The 14,728-nt window shown below is 39.6% G+C and overlaps 2 long non-coding RNA genes and 1 pseudogene across 3 annotated transcripts; 2 read left to right on the top strand and 1 right to left on the bottom strand.

Annotated features, from left to right (window-relative positions):
* The first annotated feature begins 899 nt into the window (after positions 1-899).
* LOC149036633 (uncharacterized) lies at positions 900-3,206 on the top strand. Its single transcript, XR_016181645.1, has 2 exons — positions 900-1,558; positions 2,295-3,206. It is a non-coding gene; the product is annotated as an uncharacterized LOC149036633 (long non-coding RNA).
* An 8-nt stretch (positions 3,207-3,214) lies between these two features.
* Positions 3,215-12,580, top strand: LOC149036632 (uncharacterized). The gene is made up of 2 exons (XR_016181676.1): positions 3,215-3,348; positions 10,861-12,580. It is a non-coding gene; the product is annotated as an uncharacterized LOC149036632 (long non-coding RNA).
* Positions 6,416-10,110, bottom strand: LOC113666939 (uncharacterized; annotated as a pseudogene). The gene is made up of 4 exons (XR_016181636.1): positions 9,238-10,110; positions 8,987-9,133; positions 8,521-8,660; positions 6,416-8,420 (listed from the first exon to the last, which is right to left on the bottom strand). The product of XR_016181636.1 is annotated as an uncharacterized LOC113666939 (transcript).
* Positions 12,581-14,728: the final 2,148 nt, after the last annotated feature.

The following is a 14,728-nucleotide window of genomic DNA, read 5'->3' as shown; positions in this document are numbered from 1 at the left end:
TGTTTTTATTTCAAAATATAATTCATTTGATTTTTATTTGTCGCATTTAAGGAGCTTTGGTTTAATTTTGACAAAGTGCTGTCAAACACTTGTTGCAACATCGTCAGGAATCAAGGACATTTCGAGCCCGCTAACAATTATCAGCGGTATATCGTATTACACTCCGGAACAATAGAATATCAAGAGAATTCAATATGGCGGCGATCACGGCTCGATCTGCAAAGAAGAGTGTTTCATACCATGACTTATACAATTGGAGCACCACAGATCTTCTATTTGATGAAAAGGAAAAGAAAAAGAAAAGAAGACCTGCAAGTAAATCTTTGGGATTTTTCGAGGCAGAGCGATGACATGATGTCAGAATTTTGATTTGCTTTAATTTAATTTTCTTGCTAAGACTACTGAATTTGCATTCAATGCCTGGCATATTTTTATTCCGAAAAGGAACTGAGAACTAATTTATTTCCCTGCAAGAGCATAAACAAATATGGCCGACGATTCGAAGATCAGCGTTGCTCGTGTTTATCTATTTCAGTCATAGTTTTCAACATGGTGTCTCGTCACTTACTCAACATGGAAAATAAGGGATATTCTGGCGCGTTGGGAAGTTTTTTGATGGGAGGAAATGGCAATTTTACAGGATATTAGGACGCTTCGAACTCTGTAGCAGTCAATTCGGTGTCAGGTTGTGTCGCCCCATTGCCTTGTCGCCCCAGGTTACGTCGCCCCAACCGAAGTTACGTCGCCCCAACATCGGAGTTGTGTCGCCCCAACATCAAAGTTGCGTCGCCCAAACGCGCAACTTCGCTTATCAAGTAAAAGTTTGTAAGATTCTCCGATCGATTTACACGAACGATCGACTTATAACATAAACATAACACTGATGTAAGATTTATCGATCGATCGAAGGAAAAGTTTGTAAGATTATTACGATGTAACTCGATGTAACTTATTTCGAAAACCACCCGTTGTTTATTGTTTTTACAATTTCACAACACAAAATCTTTATGGAATCTGTTTGCTCAATAGATTAATTTACTTATTAAATCCTAAAACCATCCTTTTAATTTTAAACCGTTTTACAGTTTCACAACAAAGATCTTTTGAACGGACTGGAGCAGTGTTGTAATTATTATGCGGCAGTTTACAGTAGGTTAATTATGGCATTCGTTTTCTAACTAGGTTGGTGGACGCCGTCATTTGATTTTCGCGACACGACGCCAACTCGACCTACTCAACAGAGCAAAAAGCTGGTACGTGGATGCGACCTTCAAGCTGTACCGTCAGCCGTTTACCCAGCTGTTAACAGTCAACGCCTTCGTGAAGGCAGTTGACTACGTCAAGCAGGTGCCGTTGGTTGTTTGTCCTTATGTCGGGCAAACGGAAGCGTGATTACAGAGCTGTTTTCCGAGAGCTGCTAGAGCTGTTACCATCCCCAGCGCTACGAAAAGTCACGCTAGACTTCGAGTGTGCAGTATGGAAGGTACTTCGACAACTGCTCCCAGACGTCAAACTACTGGGGTGCGTCTTCCATTGGACTCAAGCCCTGTGGAGGAAGGTTAGTGTCACTTACCATTATTTAGTATATTCTTGTTTTCTCTAAAAAATTTCGTCATTAGTTGTTTTTGAAGGCCATAATTCAATTTATTATTTATTATTTGTTAATGCCGTATAAAGTTTAAAAATATCGCCGTTCGTTGAGGCCACAATTCAATTGACTCTGAGTGTGTTTGTTGGTTGTGTACTTTCAAATAAATTTAAAGGAGCTACGTCTCAATATTTTGAGTCATTTATTCGATAGCCTAAATCATGACAATTTTTTTTTTAAAAATCAATGAACGGCGACGTAGCTCCTTTAAAACAAGTCTTCTTCCTTTAATTTTTCTAAGTGCAAGAGCTTGGCCTCCAGGTTTCGTACAGGGAGGATCGGGACAGCCATACTTTCATACGGAAGGTCATGGCTCTACCCTTCCTCGCTTTCCTTAAGCGGAGTTACTACTCTTCTGACCTACTACGAAATTTAGTACCGCGATGTCAATTTTCAAGACCATATGCCCTTAGGGCAGGAAGAACTGTGTCTGTACCTACCTCCTCAAGATCTGTTAGATTTGGAAATTTTTGTACTATTAAATATCAGAATCATGTGTAATATACTTAACTGCAATTTATCTTATTACTTATAGTATTTAATGTTTACACAATATTTAATATTTATATTTAATTGATATCTAAAATAGTTCTATGTATGCATAATGTAGAAGTATTTGTAAATTATGACCCGCCTTGTAATTCAGTTTCTACTGCAAGAAGGCTGAATAAACGATCATCATCATCAAGAAGAAGACATCAGGCCGCAGTTCCAGCGCCTCCAGCAAACAGCAAACACAGCACCTCTTCGCCACTTCACCGACTACGTATCGAGCACCTGGATCGAAAGCAACACCTGGCTGCCATCCTCTTGGTCAGTCTTTATGCAGTCGGTCAGGACCAACAGTGATGTGGAAGGTTGGCAGCTCGGTCTGCACACCAGAGCCCAGGGCAAGAGCCAGCTACCCATGTACTTACTTATCTACCTGCTCTACAAAGAAGCCAAACTAACTTCCCTGAACGTGCATATGGTCGCAGAAAAGAAACTTCGACGAGTTCAGCGGCGCAGATATCGTCAAATCCAGGCTAAGGTATTTTCACTGTGGGGACAATATGAAGGGGGCGACAAGACGGCGAGACAACTTCTCAAGGCTTGTTCATTACTTGTTGGGCCGAGAGGCGCTTAAAACAATTCGTTAAGTTAGTTATAGAAAGTGGGTCGAGACACTCCAACTTTACGCTTGTTTTGTGAAGCTTTTTGATTGCCCTTTCCTCTACTAAAGCATCTTTTGATATAAAAACACGAATGAAAGGTTAGTTAATGTTACATGACTTCATTTTAAGCATGCTTTACATCAAACTATTGAAATAAAATCCTGAAGTAAGCCGAAATGTTCGAAGTAGATTTATCATCTTCGCAGTACACAGGTGCATTTTGAAATAACGGCAAGCGGGTCAGCTAAACTTAATACTTTACTTCGATGGGGCGACATAATTTTGATGATGGGGCGACACAACTAATATGTTGGGGCGACACAACTCCGATGTTGGGGCGACGTAACCTCGGTCGGGGCGACATAACCTGGGGCGACAAGGCAATGGGGCGACACAACCTACATTCGTCAATTTGATCGAGAGCAGTTGACTTTATTTATGCACTTTCCTGTAATTGGCGAGTCTTTGGGATGGAGAACGACGGATTTTGAAGAACTGAATGGCGACCTAGGTCAATGATCAATGACAAAAGAACTGGCTCGGGAAGTAAGTGGTTTTTATTTATCGAGTCCCTGTGAGGTTTGATGAATAGCAGTACTGAATATGTCTCGATCGAGAGCAGACGGGACCATGAGCTCCTGATTGTTATATTTTAGAAATTTTACAAATTTCCATACAGTTTCTTATATTATTTGGTCGCCATTATGGACGAAATGCACAAGCGCGGCCGCCATCTTGTCCAATATTTCTGCCGATGAAAAGCGGAAAATCGAGCAACTTCAAGCCTTCAAAACGCGTCTTGGTATGTGTGACATCATGTCAAACTACATACTGGCACAAAGTTTGGTCTTTTTTCTAAAATAATAAGAAATAAAAAATCTGGGTAATTCAGAAACGTGACGGCAAAACATAAAGGTTTGCGACGCACTGTGGCCAGAGGTCACGAATTTGCATGATGCAAATCAGTTGTAGAAATCGCACCGCCTAACGGTTCTGGTGTAGGAAGGGCTCTTTTGACGGCTACAACATAAACATTACAAGAATAATGACCAGTATTTAATAGCATTTAATTCGTCTTTAAGCCAATGAGTTTTTTGTTTCATTTCTCGTAACTGTCTTGACGAAAAGCAAAATGTTTCAATAGCGTGACAGTTGTCACGTTGGATTAAAGGTGAAAATGCCGAGTAAAGCGGACACGATCCTTTTTCGTAAAAACTCCATTCTAAAGCATCCAGTCCTATATATCTCGTTTTGCATTACTTGTGTAAATCCTTTTATGAGTCTATATCAAACAATATCTAGCTGGCCTGATCCTATCTGACTCCAGGCTGACTGCCAAGTGCGGTTCGAAGGGGACTTTTTCGTTTCCGGTTTGCGCCTTTAATACGGGGACCGCGGAGCTATGGGGTTGAATGGGCTGTAGCCCCACCAAGAACAATTTATTATTATCATTATTATTATTTATTTTAATCTTTGTGGTAAAAAAATTGACAAATTTTTCTTAGGATTAAAACGTGTTTCGGGTGATTTCAGAAGCTCTAGATTTTAAAATTTGCCAGGGGACGCCCCAGGACCCTCATATATAAGTTGGTGCCAATGAGCTCACACTATACGGGAAGTACAATAGCTCCTCCGATCCAAGATATGCTACATGGCCCCCGTTCTATATCAACGTTCATAGAAAACTCAATTTTTGAAGCAGCCTTTTGCCATTTGCCTTTTAAACTGCACTGCAAGAGCAGCATCTAACAAGGTCTTCGAGCAGAGCGATGTAAGTTTTTTTTATTTTTCTCTGAACAACCCCAGGTGGTAATGCAAGATTGAAACTCTCGCAAAGGAGTTTTAAGATTGTAAGTTTGAGGTTTTTGAGTGTGTTATTCTCGACCATGGAACAGATGTTGTACTGTTGGTAATGAATAGAATGAGTTACATTTAACTGCTCAAAAATAGACTCCTTAACATTTGACAAATAAAATTCTTCCTCCATAGCAACCAGATCTTGCTCAGTTACAGCTTGTGCGCAGGGGGCTGTCTGCTGTTTCACTTTTGCTGCCATTCTGGAAAAAAATGAAGCTACTTGTTGAGTTGTCAAAATCTCAGGGACACCGAGCAAGCGCTCCCCGTTCAATCCCTTTGCTCTTCTCATTTCTGTTGCAACAATTTCCGCGTAGACCCTCTTGCCGCTTCCTTGTTTGATGGTAAATCTAACAGTCAGATACTCTCGTTGCTTTTCGTTAAACCAGTAAGCATTCTTTACGTGTTTTAAAGCGAAGCCTTCAGGCGGTGTTACACACCCACTGCTACGAGGACACGTTTCAGGAGGTAGAGGAATAGTTGGCACGGAACTTGAACCTTCCTCGGGTCTTGCAGCATATTTAACCTTCGCTTCATCAAGAAGTGTCTCCCTTTCAATCGTCTTTGTGCATGTTCCGAACGCGAGATGCTTTTCTAGAGAAGAGTGCCGTTGGAAACTACGCGTGCGGCCCTCTTTTGGACATTGAAACACTTGATCATGGTCTTTCGCTTCACGGCCATAGTCCTCTTCTTCTGCGTGATCCGTTGTGGAAGTTTTACTAGGCTCTTTAAGTTTTCTCCTTAGGGCGATCTCTTTAAATTCTCCGAGGGTAAAGTAACCGAAATATTTTGGTAATGGCGTTTTGTGGAAAATAATAACGTGATAGATAAAACCAAACACACCTAAACATTATCCAGAGCGAGATTTTGTTCGTTTCACATTGCGAAAATAGCGTTAGGTGCAGCTTGTGGACTGCTACCTAAATGAAGTAGAAGTTTCTTTTTCCAGTATAGCGTTCTAAATAAAAAAAAAACTTGAAATAAATTTTTATAACAAAAACTGGCGCCAGGTTTGATGTTTTCAAGTGATCTTGATTTCCAGCTTTCCCTTGCTGAATTTTTCAGTCTCAAAACTAAAGATCATGCTACATTATAGCTAGAAACTGCATAGAGAATATAACGTAAGGTTCACCATTTGTTCCTTCCAAAGAAATGCATTTGCTGGGGCCTATATCAAATGCCTGCCACACCCTCATTCCACCGGGATAAAATCTGAAGTTGTTCTATTTACTGATGCCACTAATCTTCTGTCGAGTTGGGAGAACAGTTTCGGGTTCCCCAAGACTGTCCAACATCACTACACGAATCCCAGGTAGACCCCATGGGATAGAATCGTGTTTCCCATTTCCTTCGCATTGGTAACATTGTTCTCCTCGTTTATGAATCGTGTTATGTGTCCTTTAATTGTTGCAGCCATACGATCAGCAGGCCCTTTTCCGCCCTGGGGACCTGAGAAAGCTATCACAGAAACGCGAATTCCTGCTTCTTATTCTATTGTTGGCACTGACAATATAGTATAAGTGCTATGGTAGCACCCTGCGTTGTCTTGACGAAAAAATGCTTGATTGATTTCTGGGTGCTCTGATTTCGAAGTTCTAAGGATATGCGCCATAATGGAGACCACAGCGGAACTTCCTTGGGTGCAGTTCTGGATAATATGTAAAAATTCTTGTGACTCAAACTGGTCAGCTTGGCGGCGCACGAAAACGCATATAGACCAAGAGATGCTGCGCCTACCAAACCAGTCTGACAGATTCACGGTACTTGCGCGGTAGAAATTTCATGGCCCAGTCCTGGGTAATAAAGACTGAACCACTATCTAGCTATGTGAGAATCTTTAATCTAGACTGGTCTTGCCTCACTGTACGGAGCTGGTGAGCCTTCCAGGGATGAATTATGTCCCTGCTGTGCTTTACCAAGTATGTGGCTTCGTCATGATCATTTTTCGTGTGAAAAGAAGCTTCCTCAACAGCCACTTGAATCTCATCTAGAAAAGTACCAAGCTCTTCACATTGAAAACGGTGGTCCCCATGGGTATGTTGGCGCTTCTGCTGAAAACAGCTGTCACTCGGATCACTCAAAGCATATGACATACCATGATCTGCTATGGTAGCCTCATCGTCAACGTGCACCAATTAATATACCATCATTTCTCAGTATGTAAACGCAGAATAACAAAAACTTAAATCACTCGCCCCACCCCCCATTTCTAATATGTATTCTAATTGTTGCTATTAGTTGTAATTTTTGAAAGACTTAACGCTTCTAAGTTATAATAGAGTGCTTGCAGTCTGCATTTTCTCATCTGTCCAGTTCTTATCTCAGTCAGCGCGATTGCAAACCACGACGTTATCGTTTATCGCAGCTCGCGGCTTCGCCGCTCGCTTGCTTGATTTTCGCGTGCAGTAACTTGGCAAAGAAAAACAAGAGATTTCTCGCAGTCTAAAGTTATAAAAGTAGCATGGATAATTAGGGCTGGGGTAGAGAAAATCACAAATGCAGGCGATGTTAAAGCCCACCCTGAAATCAATAAAAGGGAGAACGAGTTAATGAACTTCAAAAGACCCTGTCAATATTCCATTTTAGAATTTAAAGTTACCGCTCAATACAGACATTACCGACGCATTCATAAAAGGTTAGCCTCGACATAAAGTGAATATTTACAGATTCCGGCAAGTAAGTGTTTTAAATTTAAAAATACACAATAGATAGAGTAACAAACAGGTCTTCTTCTCGTTGGGAATTTCGGATGGAGGCTAAGCCTGTAAAAAATGCTTCTTCACTTCTTTCATTCAGCGGTCATAGCAAACCCGAAACTGGACTAGTATTTCTTTGGGTAATATCTTATCTTGAAGTCCGCCTTTAGGTAAAGTTTTGAGTTCTTGAGCATTTCCTGCCATCTTCCTACCGTGGTATCTTCAATCAGGCCTTTTTGGTTGATTTAGGAGTGAAATCATCTTGTCAATGCAGAGGCTCCATCGGCTGCAAAATAGTCCAGTCCCTGGAAGCTCTTTCTAACCGTCGTGCCACAAGCAGCTAATACACGCAGTGGTGTTCTTTTACTGAAAGGGATAAACTCGACTTCTTCGCAATACTGCTCATATTGAACAGCAATTCGCTCTGGTATTAGACACTGAATCACATTTGGTACTTCTAATACGTTACCGTTACATTTGGACAGGCGTAAATTCTTTAGACCAAAAGGCATATCTTGAAAAATATGTGGGCTTGTTATGAACTGCAAAAAATGGTCAAGTTGGGCCTCGTCTATCCGTATCCTCGCTGAAGGCTGTACAGGAACGGGCGTCGCTACTCCATGTTGAAGGCGATGTAAGTTCGCCACAGTGTATCTATACTGGGACAGACCAGGAATAAATTCTCGTTTGGTAGAAAAACTCGCAGTGGCAGTCATAATTGAGAGGATTTGTCTCCGCGTGTCCCAGCTGCCGGCATTTTTGTACGTTTCTGCTATGGCCTTAAGGTAAAGACGTTGGGATGGGAGCATTATACCCTCTGCACCAAGCTCATCATTGACGGCCCTTGAAACTTGGAGTGCCGATCAAACGCTGCGACAAGGATATCTTTAGTGTGTTGTATGTACCTTCGTTTTGCTCTATCCGCTATAAAGGTTTGTTGGCACGAAGAACCACTTCACCGGAGCTAGTTGTGCTTGTGTTTTCGGATAACCCAAAAATGTAGCTGTCGTCAATGGAAAAGTGTTTTACATTCTCACGCATATATTCTGTACTATTTGCCTCAGCTTCCTAGAGGAGGGAAAAATATGAAAAGTAATTAAATGATCGCAAATTAACACAAGATACCGATTAAACCTATAGACTGCCTATCTGTTTAAACGACAATTACCAATGAAAGCGTTTCCTGTCTTTTATGTACGGACACGGGTTCAACAACAACTGTTGGCGAAGATAAGGCAGTTTCTGTTGAGTCCGCAGAAGTAGACACCATCATTTTACCCAGATGATCCCTGCATTACCTGCAAATAGCTACGGATTAAAGAAACACGGAGTTAGGCAAGGATAAATTGGCATGGTGATAGAAATGGTGTTATTCTTAGTCCTTCTTACTCATTAACGCTCACTCGTTCTTTAGCGTAACCTACAAGGGGATACCTCGGGATGATCCTCTTGGGCACATTGCGTCCGTTTTATTTGTCAAAAGAGGGTCAAAGCATTAAGAGTGTATTAGATTAACATATTTCTCCTACTAAAGCAGTGTATGGTTTGACTGCACTTACGCGACCCAACTGGGACGAGCATTCCAGTTTCTTTAAAAACGAACCAAGATTTTTTTCTGTCAATTCCACGATCACCTCGACAGGTTGTCGACTTGTGACCCGCTACTTCTGCTGGAACGCAACATCTAGTTTTGCCTGTTCGCCAGCGAGTACCGTACGCGTCTCCGTGTTTAGGTCATACCGGCGTCATATGTATCTGACATTACTGTGCGATGAAAATCCCTGGTAAAGAAAAATTAATTAGTAAATTAATTCTGTAGAAATTAATAGTCCAAATGCATTTATTTTGCAGTCGAAAATTGTAAATCAAAACGATCTTTACTAACCTGCCCGTGTAAGTAATAGTTTCCTTTCGTTGTTGACGCTTTTAACATCCGTCAAAATGTTATAACTCTTCCAGTGAGCTGTAACGTCCCTAGTACAGTCTTTCAATTCGACAAAGTCAGCCACGTTTGGATCTTTGAAATAGCGAGTGAACAATAATAGAGTCTTCTGCAATTCAAATTAACAGAAAAATTCGTATCTATACATCAATTTACAGCCCTCTTCAGCAATGTCTACGGATTTTTTATTGTATAATTTCATATCATTTCCATATCAAAGAATTTTTTGACCATCTTTAACTATCTTGTTTACTTCGTAGTTCTCATGTACGATTTCTACAGCTGATTTGCATCATGCAAATTCCTGACCTTAGCCACAATGCGTCGCAAACTCTTTTATTTTGCCGGCACTTTTCTGAATTACCCAAATTTTTTATTTCATATTATTTTCGTATAAGGACCAAACTTTGTGCCAGCATGCAGTTTGACATGGTTTCTCACATACCAAGACACGTTTTGAAGGCTTGAAGTCGCTCAATTTTTCGCTTTTTGCAACAAGTGTTTGAGAGTGCTTTGTTAAAAAATCATGAATTTTGAATTTTTCAATTAAACCAAAGCTCCTAAAAGTGCCACAAATAAACATCAAATGAATTACATTTTGAAGTAAAAACATCCCCGATTTCTTAAGAAACATCCTCCTTCAGTACTAGCACACTAAAGTTGGTCAATTTTACTGTATTTTTTGCATAATTAATAAGGTAAAAAACCAAGTTTTCGTTTTTCCCCATTTTCTCGGACACATTTGATTTTTCAAACTTTGAGATATTTCTTTTGAATATATCTCCCTAAAAGGGTTTTCCAGGCAAATTAGCAGAACTTTCGTTTTTTTTAGCCTGGCCAGCGATTCTCGACATTTGCAGTCGTGGGCTCTTAACTTCGTAAGGATATATATTTAGATATTTAAACCATTCTTTACGTTCTGTCTTTATTAACATCTTAAATCGCGGTTTGTTTGTAAACCTATAGCTGACATTTTGATATAAATCTAACTAAATAGAGCAAGAATCTTTATGAGTAAAAAAAATTTTAGAAATTAAAAGAACCTCATTAGTTATTAATAAAGTAATTATTAATAATTAGTAGTTATTAATAAAGTATACATCGCACCGGTATCGCGGAGGTCACGGGTTCGAATCCCGTTGAAGCCCTGATTTTTTTCAGGCTTCTTCTTTCCAATTGCTTAAATTGGAAATTTACTGCGATGATCACATTTCACTTTCATCTACAACCGCAGTACAAATATGAATTATTTCATATAAACTCCACATCATTTCACTGCACGGGAAGATATGAACTCAATAAATTGACCTCGCTCCCAATGTGTGGCTTCATAGCTCAGTTGGTAGGGCATCGCACCGGTATCGCGGAGGTCACGGGTTCGAATCCCGTTGAAGCCCTGATTTTTTTCAGGCTTCTTCTTTCCAATTGCTTAAATTGGAAATTTACTGCGATGATCACATTTCACTTTCATCTACAACCGCAGTACAAATATGAATTATTTCATATAAACTCCACAAAGTATACTTTTTACACTTATGATGTCCTGTATGAACATCACAACATCAGATTGGACAAGCAACTGCACAAACTTTGCACAATAAGCTCAGCTTGACTCACCTGAATAAAGAGCAGGCATAAGTGGTGAAGAGATAAATCTCAGAAAGATACAGGTCTAAGTGCAGGTATGACTTTATTCATGTACCTCCATTGTGTTCTATATGCTTTTCTTGTTTAGTTTACTTTATAAGTATCAACTCTTAGTATGGGTATGATCAGTACACACTACACAAGAAATTATCAAATGGATAGATAGATAGATAGTTTATTGAAATATCATATTACAGCCGAAGGGCTGAACTGCTTAATATTTTACAATAAATACAGAAAATGTTTAAAATTACTATAGTACATGTTTGAAGGGAATTGATAAAAAAAAACTAAGCTAATAGTCTATAGAATTATGTACGCATATATACACTTGGTTGTTGTTCACTAATCTACACATTGCAGAGATGAACGAGCGCTGGAACGTTTGGTTCACGCAAGTGCTCTTGATGGCAAACCAATGGTATTTGTGCCCTCCTCAAAGAGTCTCAATACACTTTCAGCCCTGTTATTGTCACAGCACTTGCAGAGGGTAATCAAACATGAAAATCCTTCTTCACAAACATGGACTATCAGTTTTCATCTGCTTAGCTTGTGGGCTGCGTCAAAATGTCACAGTGAATTGGGTGTAGGAACACTGTACTTTCAACTATGAATTACTATCGTGCTGCCACCTTAAAGCTGTACCTAAGGGGTCTAAGCGTTGTAAACAGTTGCTTACTCTCCAGCATTGAACAGGTAATCCTCTACTACTCAACACTCCAATAAATCCTCTCCTAAAAAAATTTGGTGTGAGAAATCCACCATTATTGACATCCGTATCAGCTGTTATTGTTTCTTTGTAGATCTGATATAACTCGTTTTCACTTACGTCTGAATATTTTTCAAAATCGTCACATACTCTAAATGTCCTTCGTCTTCTTTGAACCGTAGATACATGCATTTATGTGAAGCAGCTGTACAATTTTTTTCCCATGAAAAATGTATAGAAGGCAAATATTCCATTTGTTCCTTCTGGGTTCTTCGCAGTCTGCTCTTGGACTTGGTTATGAATAAAATGAAGCAGATGCAGTTGTTTAACAATATAAAAAAAAAGGTATTTGAAGAGATTGCACACAGCTCTTCACACGATGTAAGGGCTTAGTTCAGGCTTGAATAAAATGAAGCATATGCAGTTGTTAAACTCAATAGAAAAAATTCTTAAAAGAGATTGCGCACAGCTCTTCACACGAAGTACGTGCTTAGTTAGGCTATAGTCCATTTAGGAAGCCATGTTATCCACAATAAGATTTAAAGTTGTCTACGGGTCTTTTAGCCGCAGTGTAGTCCCTTCGATTAAATCCTCGGTTCAGAAAACCTCATCACGTGAGCTTAGACTGACTAATCCTTCTAAATTTTGTAAGAAAATGATTAAAACCCCTTTCATCTCTTTCTCTGACAGAGTTTCGCCGTGGCGAAGTCAACACTTGGGCCAGGCACGCAATGTATCGTAAGACCAAAAATGAATTCGCAACATGTTGAAAATTAATTCATAAAACCGTAAAGAATAAATATCTACACCGCGAAAGATAATTCTCAGTGCCAGAGGAAAGAAAAAAAAGAAAACAATTACCCGTTGAGTGCTACTTGTAAAAAATAATTCATAATCAGGTGAAAAATAATTCGCAGTGTAAGTTAAAAAGAAATAAGAATAACTTAAAAAAAACAATAATGATTTAAATTAAAGGAACCAGAACGGGCCTTCATAAAATAGACCGTTCAAGAACAAAAAAACGAACGAATTTCTCGTTTTGTCAACTCAAAAGCTAATTTCGTCGCATCAAATTGCCCGGTACTTTGAGCTCTTGTTGTGAGTCACTTAAAAGATTGAGAGTTATATTGGCATGATCAAAAGGGTGAGAAACAGGGTCCGGCAGTCCGAAAATTGTGTGAGTATTAAGCAAGTGCTGTAAATAAGAAAGAACAAGATCCATTTAAGGTGAGATCGATGGCTGTGGTCAAGAAATATAACACTTTTTTTTTTAAAATTAGAATGTAAGCGTGGGATTCGTGCACGATGTGATGCTCTGCACTGGTTACATATACGAAAGTCAAGCACGAATTACAGGAGGGCGTATGTTGGTGCCTGCGCGTGACACTAATAACACTGGAACGTAAAATTATGATAAGTGTAACAAGTAAGAGCGAATTGAAATTTCTGAGCATGTCATTTGTATTCTCATTTTTCTTTTTTCCGGGTCTTTTATATTTAGAATGAAAAACATTGACATAACTGTGTAGTCTTTTCAAACAAAAGTGCACAAAGTAAAATTTACACGCGCCTTAATTGGCGGCGAGTGTCAAATGATCGAAGAAGTAGATAAATTGAAACGGAAATTTACAATCATAAAAGTTTAGAATTCAAGGAACGAAAGAAAAAAAAAGAATGAAATTGATGAGTAACACGTAAATTTGTTACTGGGTTACTTAAAGAGCATTGGATACGACTTCAAGCGTGATTTACGTATGAACTTCTCCTTTCTCGAGTGAGAGAAATCTAAGTTAGAAACTACTCTATTGTATCTTTGAATACGCGTGATCTTCTCGTGAGGCGTGGACTTCTCGCGAAACACGGAACCTGAAAGTTGTTTGATAGGGTTCATACTTGAGACGGTCACCATCGAAAACAGAGACTTGAGATTGGGTACGTGAATTTTTCTTTTGCTGTATGGCAAGAATTTCAACGATTTTGTTCAGCTGGTGATGAAGTTGAAGCACTTCGTGAGAGGCTCTTTTCCTGGGTGAGGAAAGCACTTGACATGTATCTGTAACAGGTGCCAGTCGGTTGTGTCCAGGTTGAAATTGGGACGAGCGTACTGTCTAAATGGAAATGAGGAGGCTACACGAGGTTTCACATTCAAAGTAGACAAAGTGCAGATTAGGTGCCATCACTTTGTGATCGAAATGAACTGTAGGACCAACGGGTTCTGTAACGGAGGTAAAGATTCGCTGTAAGGCTTGAGATTTAGAAACTTCATTTTCGAGAGTTAGGTGTTATTTTCTTTGCTAAATATGAAATTTCTGCTGCTATTGGGAGTGCCGTTCCTAGAAAAACGACACTTCAAGTCTTGATTCTGCGACTCGTGTAGGTTTTCTTGGCTCTAGTCGTTGATGTAGACGATATATTATTCATACGTGAACCACTGCGATGACGAAAATGTCATTTTCTACTTGAAATTCGAGAAGAACCAATCTGAGGGGCTAAATCCTCAGGCGGTAGCTAAGCGCAGAACTGCGCTGCTTTTTGTTTTCTTCAGATCCGTTTTTGAAGCCCCCGGCAGAAGTCGTCTTTGCGTGCAGATTCTCGATAGAAGTGGTGGTAGCAGCTAAGAATATTTGACTCATCGGTAAAATGGGATAAATATATAAAATGCTTTTCTGTATATGATTCATAGACCACAACGTACTTGGGTATCTTATTCTTTACGATGGCTACGTTTCCTTCGTCTGTATTTTTAAAATTTTTTTTGTATTCACCATCGAAAGATATCTAGATCATAAATTGTTTAGATCGGAGAGGTCTTCGACGCTTATTTCACCGCGCTCTTCGGTGGGCACGAAAGCTTCACGCACGGAACAACTAAACTTTAACGACGTACTTTTCTCAAAGGTAGCCGCGTTCAGCAAGTAAAATTTACACGCTCTTTATTTGATGTTCTGGCTTGTAAATTGAAAAATCTATCAGATTTCACGCTTGACAAAAATTTGTCCTGCTTCGAAGCATGAGAACAATGACTTTCGAGACTGATATTTGGTAGGATTTAAAATTACCGAGCGCTCTTGTTTCACA

Source organism: Pocillopora damicornis, chromosome 12, assembly GCF_964200805.1.
Source record: "Pocillopora damicornis chromosome 12, jaPocDami1.2, whole genome shotgun sequence".
In the NCBI taxonomy this organism is placed as follows: Eukaryota; Metazoa; Cnidaria; class Anthozoa; order Scleractinia; family Pocilloporidae; genus Pocillopora; species Pocillopora damicornis.
This window is presented reverse-complemented; position numbering and strand designations above follow the sequence as displayed.